Consider the following 14,914-nt stretch of genomic DNA (forward strand, 5'->3'; position numbering starts at 1 on the left):
GTTTTTACTCACGAAAGCTTATGCCCAAATAAATCTGTTAGTCTTTAAGGTGCCACCAGACTCCTTGTTACATTTGTAAGTTGCACTTTCACGACAATGTAAAACTTTAGAGCCTACACATCCACTCAATTCTACTTCTCATTCAGCCAATTGCTAAAACAAACAAGTTTGTTTACATTTACTGGAGATAATTCTGCCTTCTTCTTATTTACAATGTCACCAGAAAGTGAGAACAGGCATACAGCTACAACAGTGCCATGAGAATGCCTGTTCTCACTTTCTGGTGACATTGTAAACAAGAAGCGGGCAGTGTTATCTCCTGCAAATGTAAACAAACTTGTTTGTCTGAGCGATTGGCTGAATAAGAAGTAGGATTGAGTGGATGTCTAGGCTCTGAAGTTTTACATTGTGGTGTTTTTGCGTGCAGTTTTTTTTGTACAAAATTCTACATTTGTAAGTTCAACTTTCATGATAGAGATTGCACTACAGTATTTGTATTGGGTGAATTGAAAAATCCAACTATTTGCACTGTAAAAAACAAAAAAAGTAATCAAAAACAAATATAAAGTGAGCACCATACACTTTGTATTCTGTGTTGTAATTGCAATCAATATATTTGTAAATGTAGAAAACATCCAAAAATATTTAAATAAATGGTATTCTATTATTGTTTAACAGTGTGATTAATCACAATTACTTTTTTTAATCACTTGACAGCCCTAATATTAATGCTATGTCTAAGCTACAAGTTCTACAGAGAGGGCAGATAAAGGATTTTTCTGGGAGTTGGCATATTTCCTTTCTGTCTGAATAGTCAGCAAATGATATCTGAAAAAACATGAATTACTACTGTGAGATGCATCTGTCAAAATTTGTCTTGTTTTCTTCCAATGTATTTGCTATCATGCACAAAAATATCTGATGGAAATAGATAGTAGTGGGTCAAATTTTTAATCTTTCTGTGATCAGACTTAACTGCAAGTGTAATGAGTGAAATGCATGGCTCACCATTATAAAATGTGTATTCAGTTGATTTAATCCATTGCACCTGTTCCCTTTGACGCTGATATAAAATAAGTAAAGTTAGTATCCATTGTAATAAAAGTAATTAATTGAACAATTGTTGCTACCGTTAATGCTGACCACTGGTGACACCTATGTTTAAGCATTTGTATAAGACCTGTTTTGCACAGAAGGGAAGTTTCTTCATGAATTTCTGCATAATTTGGTCCTGTCTGCCTTCCATAAGGAGATTTTTCATGTTCTCTAATCCTTACACAACCAACTGCTTCCACAAAACATCCATGTGGAGGGGGAAACTTTGATTAAAACTATGGGCACAGAAGAGCCAGTTGCAGGATTCAGGGATTTTCAAGTCTGAGGGGATTAGTAGATCATCTAGGCTGACCTGTATATCCCCAAAGAATTTCATCCAGTTACCCCTCTATTAAACTCATTAACAACTTTTGTTTTGACTAAAATAGCTTCTACAATGGTATCCACTCTTGAGTTGAAGACAGCATTTCCCTTGATAGTCTGTTTCAATTGTTCATAATCTTCATTATTAAAAATCTGCGCCTAATTTCTAATTTGAATTTCTGTCTTAAGCTTCCAGCCATTGCTTCTTGTTCTGCTTTCCTTTCCTAGATTAAATAGCCCCTCAGAATCCAGTATTTCTTCCATGTGAAGATACTTATACATCATAATCAAGGTGTGTCTTAGCCTTCTTTTGGATAGGCTAAACAGACTGACATCTAACTTTTTCACTGTAAGACATTTCTCTAGCCCTCAAATCATTTTTGTGGCTCTTTTCTTTGCCCTCTCCAATTTTTCAACGTCCTTGTAACAGGGTCAGCTACCTCCTGTGCATCCCCTTGAGGTCAGAAGTGGCTCTGTGGTGCCCTGCCTCAGTTTCCCCTCTTGATGCTTCAATAAGTTCAAAACAGACTTTCACCAGTCCAGTAACGGCCCTTCTTGGGGGTCTAGTTTTATTCACAAAGTTCCACAACAAACCAAATCCTCCCCTCAGCCTTTAGAGATACAGCCCCTCCACCCTCAGGTATTGCCTTTTCATTTGCTTTCCGAGGGCAGGTCTACACTATTGCTTAAGTCAATCTAACTTGCATCAGACAAGGGTGTGAAACAGACCCTCCGAGCGATGCACATCACAGTGACCTAAGAACTGTCCAGACCAGTCTGGAGGAGGATGCAGTTGGGGATTCCTACCCCCATATATATGGTCTCTGGATCTGATGTACACTTACTTTCCACTTCCATTAATCATGATGGTTCTCAGACAGTTCAGGCAGAATGTTCATAGTAGTTCCAGTGTGGCTGAGGTAGTTATGATTCTTGGACCTAAAAAATCCAGCTTGAAAAAAAATTGCCTCTCCAGTCAAGTGTAATCTCAGACTGTCAAGTCCTCCATCTGGATCCACACTTCTTACATCTCACAGCAGGGATGTTGGCTGGCTAACAATAGTTGAGACAACCTGTTCAGCTGAGACACACAATATTCATCCACAATAGAAAGAACTCTACGAGGTGTACTTTGCCAAATGGAAATGACGCACTGTCTTTGTTCAAAACCAGTTATTTCAGTCTCTAGCTCAGGTACCAGTCATCTAGATGCACCTTTTTATCATTAAAGAATTCCGTACTCTCAGTGAGCACCCTGACTGTCTGACCTTATTATTCAGTTTTGTTTTTCACCCTTCAGTTCAGGAGTTTTCCACTTTTTCACACCCTACAGTGGCTTGGTTTGTAAAAGGCCTTGTGACGGTATATCTCCTAGTCAGACAACCTCCTCCTTACTAAGATCTAAATTCTAAATCTTGTACTGGCAGGGTTACTTGGCCCACCTTTCAAGCCATTATTTAAACATTTCCTGTTTCATCTTTCCATCAGTATAGACTCTCAGGTAGGGGAGATACGAGCATTAATGGGAGACCCCCTAATTACGATTTTTCATAAAGACTGGGTGAAAGACAAGTGAGACCTCACCCTAAATGTATGCTGAAGCTAATGTCACTTCCACCTAAGCAATTTTTGCACCTAATTGTATTTTTCCCAAAACCACATTTAAAAAAAAAAAAAGTGAGGTTATGCTTTAGATATTCTTACGGTGCTCTCTTTCTACATTGATAGCACTAAAACTCCTAGGGTGCTTCTACAGTGCACCCTTCTTTTGGCAGCGTGTAGTGTATGTACATGCACAGTCCACCTACCATGGGTATAAATTACAGTCTAGTCAGTGAGACATGGCTTAACCGAGTAGAGACGTGCCTGAAGGGTGTGGGTATGTACCTACCTGACTCCCCTGTTGACACTGCTGTTTTGAGCAGTGTAGTGTTCCTCTGCCTGCCCACTTCTGGAGCCTTTTTCTGCCACAGGAAAAGGTTCTGGCATGGGGGAGGCAGCTGAGAGGAACATTTCACTGTGGAGTGTAGCAACACACACGCTACAGACTGCCACCAGTGGTGTGTAGTATAGATGCAGCCTTAGAGCGTTCCCCAGATCGTTCATAGATTATGGGAATGGTGAAAAGTCAAGCCATTTCAACAGACTTTCTAATGGGCTTTCTACTTGTATCAGCCTCTGCTATGAATGTGCCAACATAGACCCACCAATGAGTGACAGCTCATTCCATAAGAGCACAAGCAACTTCTTTGAGAAATGTTCCAGTACTAGAAATATGTATGGCAGCTACCAAGAATTCAGAGCACACACTTGCCCAGCATTACTCCATAGTTTAAGTATCAAGATATGATGCTAATTTTGGTAGGGCTGTCCTACAATCATTGGTTAGACTTATTGCACTCACCTCTTGTAATATAGGTGAATTACCAATAGTAGAAAAATGTATGTGGACAAGAACTCAAAGAATAGGAAACTGTTACATACCTTACAGTAAATGTATTTCTTTGAAATGTGATGTCTATATGTAGTCCATGACCTGCCTTCCCACCCCCGTATTATGTAGTGTGACACCTGGATTCTGTATTTGCAAAAAAGTGAGACACAGGTGGGATTGCCCTGCCTTTTATGCCTTTGGTTGGAAGCACAAGGACAGTCAGGGCTCAGGCAATGCACACCAATAACAGAATATATATTGACAACATATGTTGAAGAGCCACTCATTGGAGATAGCAGTTACTTTTCCTCGTAATTTTGTGAAACTTTCACTTTGAGTTGAAATTTTCCAGCACTCTTCTCTGCCTCAAAGGGATTTTATTTATTTATTTATTTTAATCTAAACACTTGTAAATTTAAGAGTGAGCACTAAAGGCAATGGGAGAAATTTTGGTAGAGATGTCTTTCAGTGTTGTAGGGGAAACTGGCCTGAAATTTGTAGTGCACGTAATATTTTGAACTGTTTCCCAATGTACTAACAGAGAGGGAACCACACTACACATACATGAATGAATCCACTTTATAGGGGCAGTGTTGCACAGTGAATGAAGTAGAGCTCTACCTCATAGTTTTGCAGTATGTTGGAAAAAATAGTAAGCAGAAGAGTGCTGTAATAAACATTTGTAGTCAATAAGTAAGCTCCTATGGAGCTTTGTCTCTGCCTAACTGCATACTGGTTACTACACTCTTACACATATTTCCTTTGCCTCTTCACTACGCAACTAGGTACACATTTGTATGGTCTTCAGATACTGCCTGGAAAAACTCATAAAGGAATGGTTTTTTTAAGAAGTAAAATCTTTGGAAATTCCATGCAGAAAAATGTTTGAGGAAAAAATACTTAAACACTGAAAAGTAAGGAATTGCAAAATTAAGGTGGCACATACACATATAAAGGAGCAAGTTATACGTGTATGTTTACAATGGTCTAGCAATTATGTATAGCTGTCGCCTTCGTTTCTGATCTATTAAGTTAAATGTCACTCTGGTGCCTCAGTGAATGAGAGCTATTCACACTGAATCAGAGAGGAGTGATGTGGAAATAATAGTGCATAATCATGTAGGATGATCAAACTAGACGAACAAGCATCTCAAACAGGTTAAGAGAAAGCAGAAAGCCAAAAAGAAATAGACGAAGGGATGGATCAGCCAGGAAAACTACCAGTTGGAGGCCTGAAAGTGTAGGTGAAAAAGTGAGAGCAGCCAAAAGCCAAACAGCATTGGACCTTGCAGAGGTAATAGGTTGCTTAGTCCACTTCAGATCAGCTTTCAGTGAGCAGCATCTGCCCTATTTCCAGGAAACTGTTGCTCCTAATGATTTGAAGGACAAACCGCTAAGAGGAAGTGGTCAGAACAATCTTCATCAACTGATGAGTGAGGAGGGAGAATGACTTCTTTCATGGAGCAAGACTTTTGAATGCTGATTGTGGAGAAGGAGAGGAGATGGACAAAGCAACAGATGGATGATCAGACATCACTGTTGGCTGCCATAATGGAAGCCCACCAGTGCCACTATCTCTAACTTAAGTTAGAACCTCAGTTTACCTTAGCTACTCTTCACAAATTCCCCTGTAGCAAGCAGACTACTACTCCTTATCTCCATCCCAGAAACCCCTCCTTTCATGACCAAGACAAAACTCTCATGGTGTTCACTAGTGACGCTTTCATGTATGTTATGTTTTGGTTAGTTTACTTGTGCTTGCAAATAAGCTTGGTTCCTTGAAGTGAGGGGTGTGAGAGGAGAGTGTACTGTATATGAAAACCATCACAGCAGCTCGTGGTGGCATAAACTGCAACTGATAGGGCTTTGAGTAAAGATATAAAATTAGGCCGTTGTTTTTATGGAAAACTGTATGTGACAGGGTTTTCCATGGCCTAGAGGCTCAGTCACTGATCTTGTAGTCTGCAAGGCCAGAGGGGGAAGTATGGGGACCCAGGTCCTCCCTCTCCACTGGATCCCAGCCCAAGGTCCTGTGTAGTTCAACCCCTAAACAGGGAAGATAGGTCTCCCTCCTGGCGGGGGGTCAAGACCAGTTTCCCAGGGCTATTTCCTACAAGTCTCTTTCGTTTGGTGCATGGCCCTGCTAGTCCAGTTGCCCTGCAGTTGGGGCTTATTTGCAGACTCCCCTTGGCAGAGGAAGCTTTACTTGCCTCAAGTGGCCGTGCTGGCTGGCAGTTTGTTGATCCATCCCTTTGGGCAGGCAGACAGAGAGCTTCTGCCTCCTTGCCAGTCAGACCAACTGAGCCAGGCTCCCTTCTTTTTCTTCCCTTTCCAGGCCTGGCATTGGCTGCAGGTATAGCAGGATGGAGGGGGCCTAGCTGAACTCAATGGTTTTCTTTAACCCCCACTGTGCCAGATGGCAACTTCTTTGCTCCCTCACACCGTATTAAATAGCTAAAACTGGAGATCACATTCTGGCCACAAAGAGCTACCCTTGTCTACAACTCTCACACTCGTTTAGGTGACTAACTTAGGTCAGCTAACCTACATTGTTAACATACACTTTGGTGGTGATGCCTTCCCCATCCTGTCCCTGTTATGTAGCCAAGGCTTCAGATCCAAGGCCTGTCAGTCTGGCACTTTTCAGTATTTGAATTCATTTAATCAACTAGAAAAAGTTAGTGTGCAGCAGAATGTTGGAGTAACAAAAGACGGATGTCCTCCTTCTCCTCTCTCACATGGTTTGGGGCATATACAGAGATTTCTGTGTTCTCAGTCCTCTCCATGTCAGACAGTCTTCATAGTGGGAAGTCCTCCATGGCAGCTGGAGGCAGACCAGATCTTTGCTCTGAGTCTGGGCTTAGGACTGCCCCGCAGGAACAACTTTCCAGAGATCTCTGCCTCCAGGCAGCACACATGACAGCCTGTACAGAGCTTTCACAGGTTTTTTTTGTTTTTGTTTTTAAACTAATAATCTCAAGTTTCTTCATTGGCTTTGAGTTTTTTTTCTCCTCAAAACAACTACACTTCTTTTTTTTTTTTTTTTTTTTTTAATGGCTTTTTGAGAAGGATTTAGAGAACTGAACCTTCAAATGAAAGAAATGGCAGAGACAGCCGGCTGCAGCAACTCCAGCTCCTGGCCACATGTTGGTAGTGTCCATGCTGAGACTGCTGAGTAGGTCTCATGGAAGCTCCTTTCATTGAGACTAGGCCAGAATCAGTAGCATGGAACTAGGATTAATTTTTTTCAAGACCCCTGCCTCATCTTAGGCATGGGACTGCTATTCCCACTTGTTGTAGCGTACATCAGAAAACCTTCTAAATCTGCTGGGGAGGAAAGGTCACCTGCATAGCAAGAAGGAGGAAGAAATTCCTGCTCCCAGCCAGCACGTAAGCAAGGTCCATGTGGAGATGGCTGAGAAGACTGCAAACATCTCCTCTTCGCACTGATCTTTTACCTGCGAGGCCTCAGCTGCTATGGAAGGTGCTAGGTCCAGTGACCTCTCTGATACCAATGAGTCATTTATCTCCAGTAGCTCTGGCTCACTCATTGTGTGTGATCTGTCCCCACTCAGCGGCAGGGAGTTTAGGATAGTGATTTAGAGATGAACCTTCCTCTTCCCGTATAACCTCTGAGGATTCCATAGGGGGTCACAAAGTGGCTACTATCTTCCTTAGGAAACATGCAAGTTACATGCCTTCAGACTGTCTTTTCAGTCTCCCTTGTACTGCATTTTCCCCCTCACAAGCCCTCTCTCAGGGGCTCAGCGCATGGACTGATGAAAGATATTGCTCATAATTGGCTTTTAAGGGATAGTACAAAGTTTTAAACACTCTTATGAAAAAAGTCTCCCCTCTAGATCCTCTAAAGATAGAATTGTCCGGTGTCTGGTTTTCGACCGGAACTCCTGGTCGAAAATGGACCCTGGCAACTCCAGTCAGCACTGCCAACCGGTCCGTTAAAAGTCCAGTCAGTGGTGCCCCAGCCTGGTGAAAGTGAGTGGGGGAGAGCAAGCGACAGAGGGAGGTGGGATGGAGTGAGCGAGGGTGGGGGTGGGCGGGGCCTCTGGGAAGGGGCAGGGCAGGCGTTTTTGTGCTATTAGAAAGTTGGCAAACCTATCTAAAGAGTAGGAGAAATCTCTAATACTGGGACTTTGAGATAGCTCAGACTCTCAGTTAAGCCTCTCAGAACCAAGTACAAATGTGGGCCTAACTTTATAGGAGGTACTTATGTTTTTAGAAGGTGAAACAACAAAACTTGGTAATTGTTCCTTACATGATTTATGTGGGTGTAACTAAGGTGCAGTGAGAATTTTTTATCAAGATCTTTTTGTACCCAGGGACTAAATGGTCTTCCTTACTCTACTTAAAGTTAAGCCTGCTGTAATCTCCTTAGTAAAGGACATAGTCTTGCCAGCTCAGGATCCATTCTAGCCAGACCTACAGACAGGAGAATAAGATCATCACTTAAGGTAAACTTGGATACAGCAACCTCAGCTTTGAAAGTTTTGGCTTCATTTTCCCATTGTGAAGGTATGTGCTCAACTAGGAGGTCATTGGAATTATGCCCTAAAAATCCTATGTAAAATTGACTATAAACTTAGTTCCCTTGCAGCTTTTTCAGGACTGAAGCTTCATCTTTGATTTGCTGTACTTTCAAAACTACAAAGGTGTGTCCTTCAGGCAACTATGGTGTCACTAGAAGAAATTGGAATTGCAGGCTAAACTGGTAACTAAAAATTTGGAAGGGTAAGCTCTTTGGAGAGCATAGACATAGAGCAGTTGCTGAAGCTTAAGGATTTAGACAAGATGAGACTTTCCTCCTTCCTTTCAGTGAGAGACTCTTCAAACTACCTTATCTCAGCAGGTGTTTCATTTGAAGCCATGGCTTCTCCAGGTTCTAGCCTAGAGACTACACATTCAGGAAAGACAGCAATGGTATCCTCTTGCTGGGATTCTCTGGCAAGCCATCCAAGCCCAAAATGTGTGTTTGTGTGTTTGTTTTCATTCCAAGTCTGGACAGATTTCCCTGTCCCTCTGGGGAAGGTGCTTCAGCATGAACCCTCATCTGGGAGTAAACCACCTTGGAAAATGGGTGCTTGAGATAATCCGGGAAGGAAGTTCAATAGAACTCCCTCATTGTCCCAGGTACAAGTTTATCCTTTCCCAAAAGTATATTGAAATAAACCAACACATCATCAAGACCCTTCATAGCATCAGAAGATGAAGAATGCAATAGTCTATCTTCCACATGCTGCAGTGATGCAACCAGTTCTGTGGAGAGCCGGCTATTTTGAACAGGGCACAAGATTCTATGGATTCACAAAGAGAAACTGTATCATGCAGTCTGTTTTAGATCTTGGGTCTCAAGTCCATAAGGAGATTGGTATTCAGATGGAAATACAGAAATCTATCATTACGGTGTTCTCTTCCCAAAACTTTAGAATGTGAAAATAGACCTTCTAGAGATCTAGTGAAGATACGACTATAGAGTCACCTAGAGATACTTTAGCTTTTGCTACAAGAAGAAGCATTTCCAGTAGAGTTACTCCCGTTTTGGACTCTGCATTTCTACATGGTGTTCACAAATGCCACATCATTCCTCCTTTCAAGTGAAAGGGATACACGTCTACTCTCACTGGTATCATTTATCAGGGCCCAGCAGCTGTCCCTTAAAAACCTTCAGAAACATGATTTTAAGCAAACAAGTGGAAGGGCCAATTACAGCCCTCACAAAACTCCAGCATCTAAGTTATTGTCTAAGACAGTCTTTTTATTTCAGGAGAGACAAGATTAGCACACCTTATTTAAAATAAGATATCTGACCTTAGCTCCTGAGCTAGTTCATCTCTTATGTGGATATCCTACACCATTCTTGCTTTGTTTCCAGCCAGCGATTGCAGCAAATCACTGTAAAAAGATCTTGGTGCAGATCTTCAGTATTAAACAGCGACCTGATATTGGGCCCTGAGAAACTGATCATCAGTACATATATCAGACTCCCTGGCACACAGAATATAACTTGTCTCATGTTATGGACTTTAAAGAGTATGCCTCTATTTCCAGCAGATAGAGGGGGTTGGAGTGTGAGTGTAAAGCATTAAACCTTCTGTGCTGTTTAGAGAAGTAGCCTTACTCATGTCCTGGGTAGAAGTGCTAGTGGGTGAGTGGCACTATAGGGGAAAGAGAACCTAGAATCAAAATAAAAATCTTAACTCAAACTAGTAATAGAAATTCCATGTTTGAACAATAAGTGTATAGCAGTAGGAATATGCTACCTGACCGTTAACATGCTGGTAATTGTAGCCTTTCTATTCTTCCTGAACATTTCACAAAGGCAGAAAACACACACAGTAATAATGGGTGAATTCAATTATTCTCAGTGACTTCACTTGAGTAATGGATTCAGAAATAAAATGTATACATTCCGTAAATGACTGCTTCTTGGAGCAGCCTGTCCTGGAACCCACAAGGGAAGAGAGGCAACTCTTGTGAAGAAGTTAGTTAAACAGAAATTAAAAGGAATAGCCACAAGGGTGAAATGTGTGCAAGCTGCATGGAGACTATTTAAAATACCATAATAGAAGCTCAAACTAAATGTAATCCCTAAATAAATTTTTTTTAAAGTAAGCGGACCAAAAAAGTGTCAACATGGTAAATGGTGGAACAAATTTGTTATTGAACAAAATTGTTAGAGGCAAAAAGGCATCCTTTAAAAATTGGAAGTTAAATTCTCACCAACAAGAATTCTTTTTTCTGTATATCTTTATTTGACAGTTCTCTAGACTAAATAAGCAATACTTCCAAAGGACCCTTTTTTTGCCAGAATAACTGCCTCTACACTAGGAGTTGTAGTGTCATAGCTTTATTTGTTAGCAGTGTGGCTTTTTCACTGACCTAACTATGCCAGCAAAACTTAAAGGGAAAAAGGTCCAAGTGTCCAGCTGTTGCAGTTGGGAAGAGAACCTTCCAAATGTGACCAGTGTGTAACCAATACAGACATGTCTCTGGTACAAAACTGTTTTGTAGACCAGGTCTCTGAGTTTGTAGAGTCTGAAATAATAGCTCTGAGGTGTCAACTCCACCATTTATTTTAGTGAATGCAAACTCAGAAGCCAAGGACAGTATTTTACAGTTGATCAAAGCTTATAAGAAAAGGAGAAGATATCATTTTATGAAGATTCAAACAATTTACCAAATAATATCCATCACTTTGGTGCATGCCTGCCAGCTGTGGTGAGGAGGCGATTCCTTTCTACCATCTGCTGCACACATGCAGCAACCTGGATTGAAGCTTCACAAGAGGGTTGCTTAACACGTTACCCATCTAAATGTTGCTACCTACTAGTGATTTTTTTTATAGTTATTGCTGCTATTGTAAACTTGAAAGTGTTCTATTTCAGAGTGTTAAATAATAAAATATTTTCCAAAAAGAAATTCTGACCTTTCCTAACCTCTAATTGAGTATCATTCCTTAAAATAAAAATGTAAGGACATATTTTAAAATATTTTATAATTTTAATTAACATTGTGAGTAGACATTTAACATATGCTGGAGTTGAAGGTGGAGGATTAATTGGCTTCATTTTCTGAAGGGAAGCATAAGCTTTAAAAAGTTTGGAAATCCTCACCTAAACCATTTCATGGAATGATCATCTCTAGAGATTCAGATAAACATTGACTGTGAATACTGAGGAACCTTGTCCATGCTTGGCACCTTTGTTGCTGTTACCAAAGATGCTGATTTTCATTATTTTAAAAAAGTTATCCTGTCCCTGCACTTTTTTTGTTTCCTAATTGTGTATAAAGAGGACTGAAAAGGGTCTTTCTCAAAATGCATGCAGTATGTAATCTGGAAAATTCTATAACTAGAGAGTTGGTGTAAATGATGATCCAATAAGAGACAGTGAAAGTTAATCTATCATGAAGAAGCTAAACAAATAAATAAATAAAACCCCACAAACTCAATTTTAAAAAAGTAATTTCCTTGTCATCATTAGTAATGGGAGCATCTGACCACTCCAGACTCAACTGGAACAATCCAAACTCATTTCAGACACAACAGTGAAAAGCTATCCTAGAGAAGACCACTACTGACCTAGAAATTTACCAGTTTCCTTAGCTATGCACAGGTGCAAATTGCAGATCTTGTGAGCTTACTCTCTACAGACTTCTGCTTTGTTGTTTGCTGATGAAAATCATATAAGTACTGAAAACATCTCACTTGCCATTAAATCGTTTAAAATATTGCAATGTGAACAAGGCCTAACATATATGCAGAGTTAGACAAAAACTAACTTGGGCTCCTAAGTCACTTAAATGCTTTTGAAAATTTTATGCCATGTCTAGATTGAAGTCTGGATTTTCCACCTTGCTTAATGTCGGTGTTGAATAGCTCAGCAACTTTTGGTAGGTGTACTTTATGTACCTTCAGATTTTTGGAACAGTTTACCAGTGGTAGTGGTGGATTCTCCATCACTGCCAATTTTTAAAACAAGATTGGATGTTTTTCTAAAAGATCTATGCTAGGAATTATTTTGGGGAAGTTCTATGGCCTGTGTTCGACAGGAGGTCAGACTAGATGATCACAATGGGCCCTTGTGGCTTTGGAATCTGTCACTTCAAAAATAGTCATTTAGTATAGTTATTCTCAGCTTGATTGACTGACTTTTAATGTATTGCGAAATTATTTTTAAAAGCTATATAAATGGGGAAGATTTTTCATCAGTTCTTTGGGGGGGTTCTCCCAGCTATATATTTTTTCCATTAACCTGCAGTGAGAGATGCTGTTAATCATCTGTGTTAAAAGTGAGAGGTGGAGAAGCAATCGTTCACAAATTTTTGTCCTCGCTGGAGTTTTCACCTATCCCTGTCATTCAATTGATGATCCTGGAGGCTGTGACACAAACTGTCACCCAAGGTAGCAGAGGGCTGATCACTCTGCTGAATGGGACTAAGAATGCATTACTAGGGTTCACTGGGTCATCAAATATAAATATGGCAAATTTTAAGAACTCAGGGAAGTAAGGAAAAATAAAGATTGACTAGACAGCTGTGATGGGGAATTGACCCCCTCCTTGTCTTTCCAAATTCTGCAAAACACAAAATTCTAAAAAAAAAAATTCAGAAAGGCAATATATTTCCTACTGAGCAAAATGACTTCTCTTCATTAAAATGTAGATATTAGAGCTAGTATGGGTGGTTTCCACAAGATTTTCAGACATTGAACACTGAATGGGAAGAAGCTTCACCCCAAGGTTAAATCTGTAAAACTCAACTGAAATTGCTAGGATCTCGGAAAATTTAGGTAGCTTAGAGGATAGAACAAGAGCTATTGTAAGAACAGTGGGTCTTCCTGAAGAAGAGGAAGGAGTGAAGTTGCTTTTTCGTAATTTAAGCAAATATGACACCATTATTTTTTTTAGATGAATGAACCCACTACAGCACCTTTTTGAAATCACATGATCAAACCACCAAGAGCAATAATAAAATTCTTCATACTTCCAAAATAATCTTAAAATTAGCTAGGGAAGAAAACTTTAATTATAAAAGGAGACAATTTTTCCCTCAGACAAAAAGATAATGGTATCATGCCTTTTGTTGGAATCCATTTAAACTCTTTAATAATCTGGAGGAATTGATGCCATTTCTGCAGCTTGTGGAAAATCAAGATGGATTTAAGCAACCGTGTGATTGTTAACAGAAGCTAGATGAGAAGAGCTCATTTGTGCTCTTAAAAGCACCAGTGTCTCCTTTATTTTCTTACTTTAAAATATTTTTATACAACAGCTAGCTACTACAGCTGTGTACATTTATTTGTTACAATATTTTAAAACTTTATTTAAATAAAGGCAATTGTTATGAGAAGGGAAAAAGTGATTGTTCAGTATCTAATTGTATCAATATCTAAGGGCTGCTCTACTTGTATCGGCATAGCTTCATCTCTCAGGGGTATGAAAAATCCCTATGCCAACCTAATCTCTGATGTAGACAGTGCCAGGTTGATGGAAGAGTTCTTTTGTTGACCTAGCTACCACCTCTCAGGCAGGTGGGTTATCTTCCCTCACAGGAGTACTCCTCCCATTGGTATAGGTAGTTTCTACCCTCAGCTGTGACCCTGAAGAGGTTTAAGTGTAGGCATGTCCATTTAAAATGTTGTTAAATCTTGTTAATGGAGGTTTTTTTCCTCCTAAAGGTTTTGGGAAATAAGGAAAACTTTACCTCTTCCCGATTCTACCACATAATGCAGACACACTGGATTTATGCAATAGTCTAATTTAATGTTAATCTATCTAATAATCCCGGAAAGGGGCAGGGGAAAAAAGATACCCAGCTATCTTTTTTTTTAAAAATTGCAGCCAGATATTGCAAGTATACAAGAAACTCATCTTCCTAGAGGACCATAAACTGGGCTGAAAAAAGGTTAGACTGGAAATCTGTGTCTTCTCTTTTTTTGTAATGGGGAAAATACCAAAAGGGGCTTCTTTCCTTACCAGTTCAAGTAATGCAGGTCTTATCTGATAGTGAGTATAGAAACATACTTACCTTAGGCAACTGTTGATGACCTAGATATTTCCCTTTTTAAATCTGTAAAAAGAAGAACAGGAGTACTTGTGGCACCTTAGAGACTAACAAATTTATTAGAGCATAAGCTTTCGTGGACTACAGCCCACTTCTTCGGATGCATATAGAATGGAACATATATTGAGGAGATATATATACACACATACAGAGAGCATAAACAGGTGGGAGTTGTCTTACCAACTCTGAGAGGCCAATTAATTAAGAGAAAAAAAAACTTTTGAAGTGATAATCAAGCTAGCCCAGTACAGACAGTTTGATAATAAGTGTGAGAATACTTACAAGGGGAGATAGAGTCAATGTTTGTAATGGCTCAGCCATTCCCAGTCCTTATTCAAACCGGAGTTGATTGTGTCTAGTTTGCATATCAATTCTAGCTCAGCAGTCTCTCTTTGGAGTCTGTTTTTGAAGTTTTTCTGTTGTAATATAGCCACCCGCAGGTCTGTCACTGAATGACCAGACAGGTTAAAGTGTTCTCCC

At 40.0% G+C, this 14,914-nt stretch overlaps 1 protein-coding gene across 1 annotated transcript in view; it reads left to right on the plus strand.

Moving 5' to 3' along the window:
- Nucleotides 1–14,914, plus strand: part of USF3 (upstream transcription factor family member 3) — a 68,378-nt gene that overhangs the window by 4,191 nt on the left and 49,273 nt on the right. The window lies entirely within an intron of this gene.

Source organism: Trachemys scripta, chromosome 1 (assembly GCF_013100865.1).
Source record: "Trachemys scripta elegans isolate TJP31775 chromosome 1, CAS_Tse_1.0, whole genome shotgun sequence".
Lineage (NCBI taxonomy): Eukaryota > Metazoa > Chordata > Testudines > Emydidae > Trachemys > Trachemys scripta.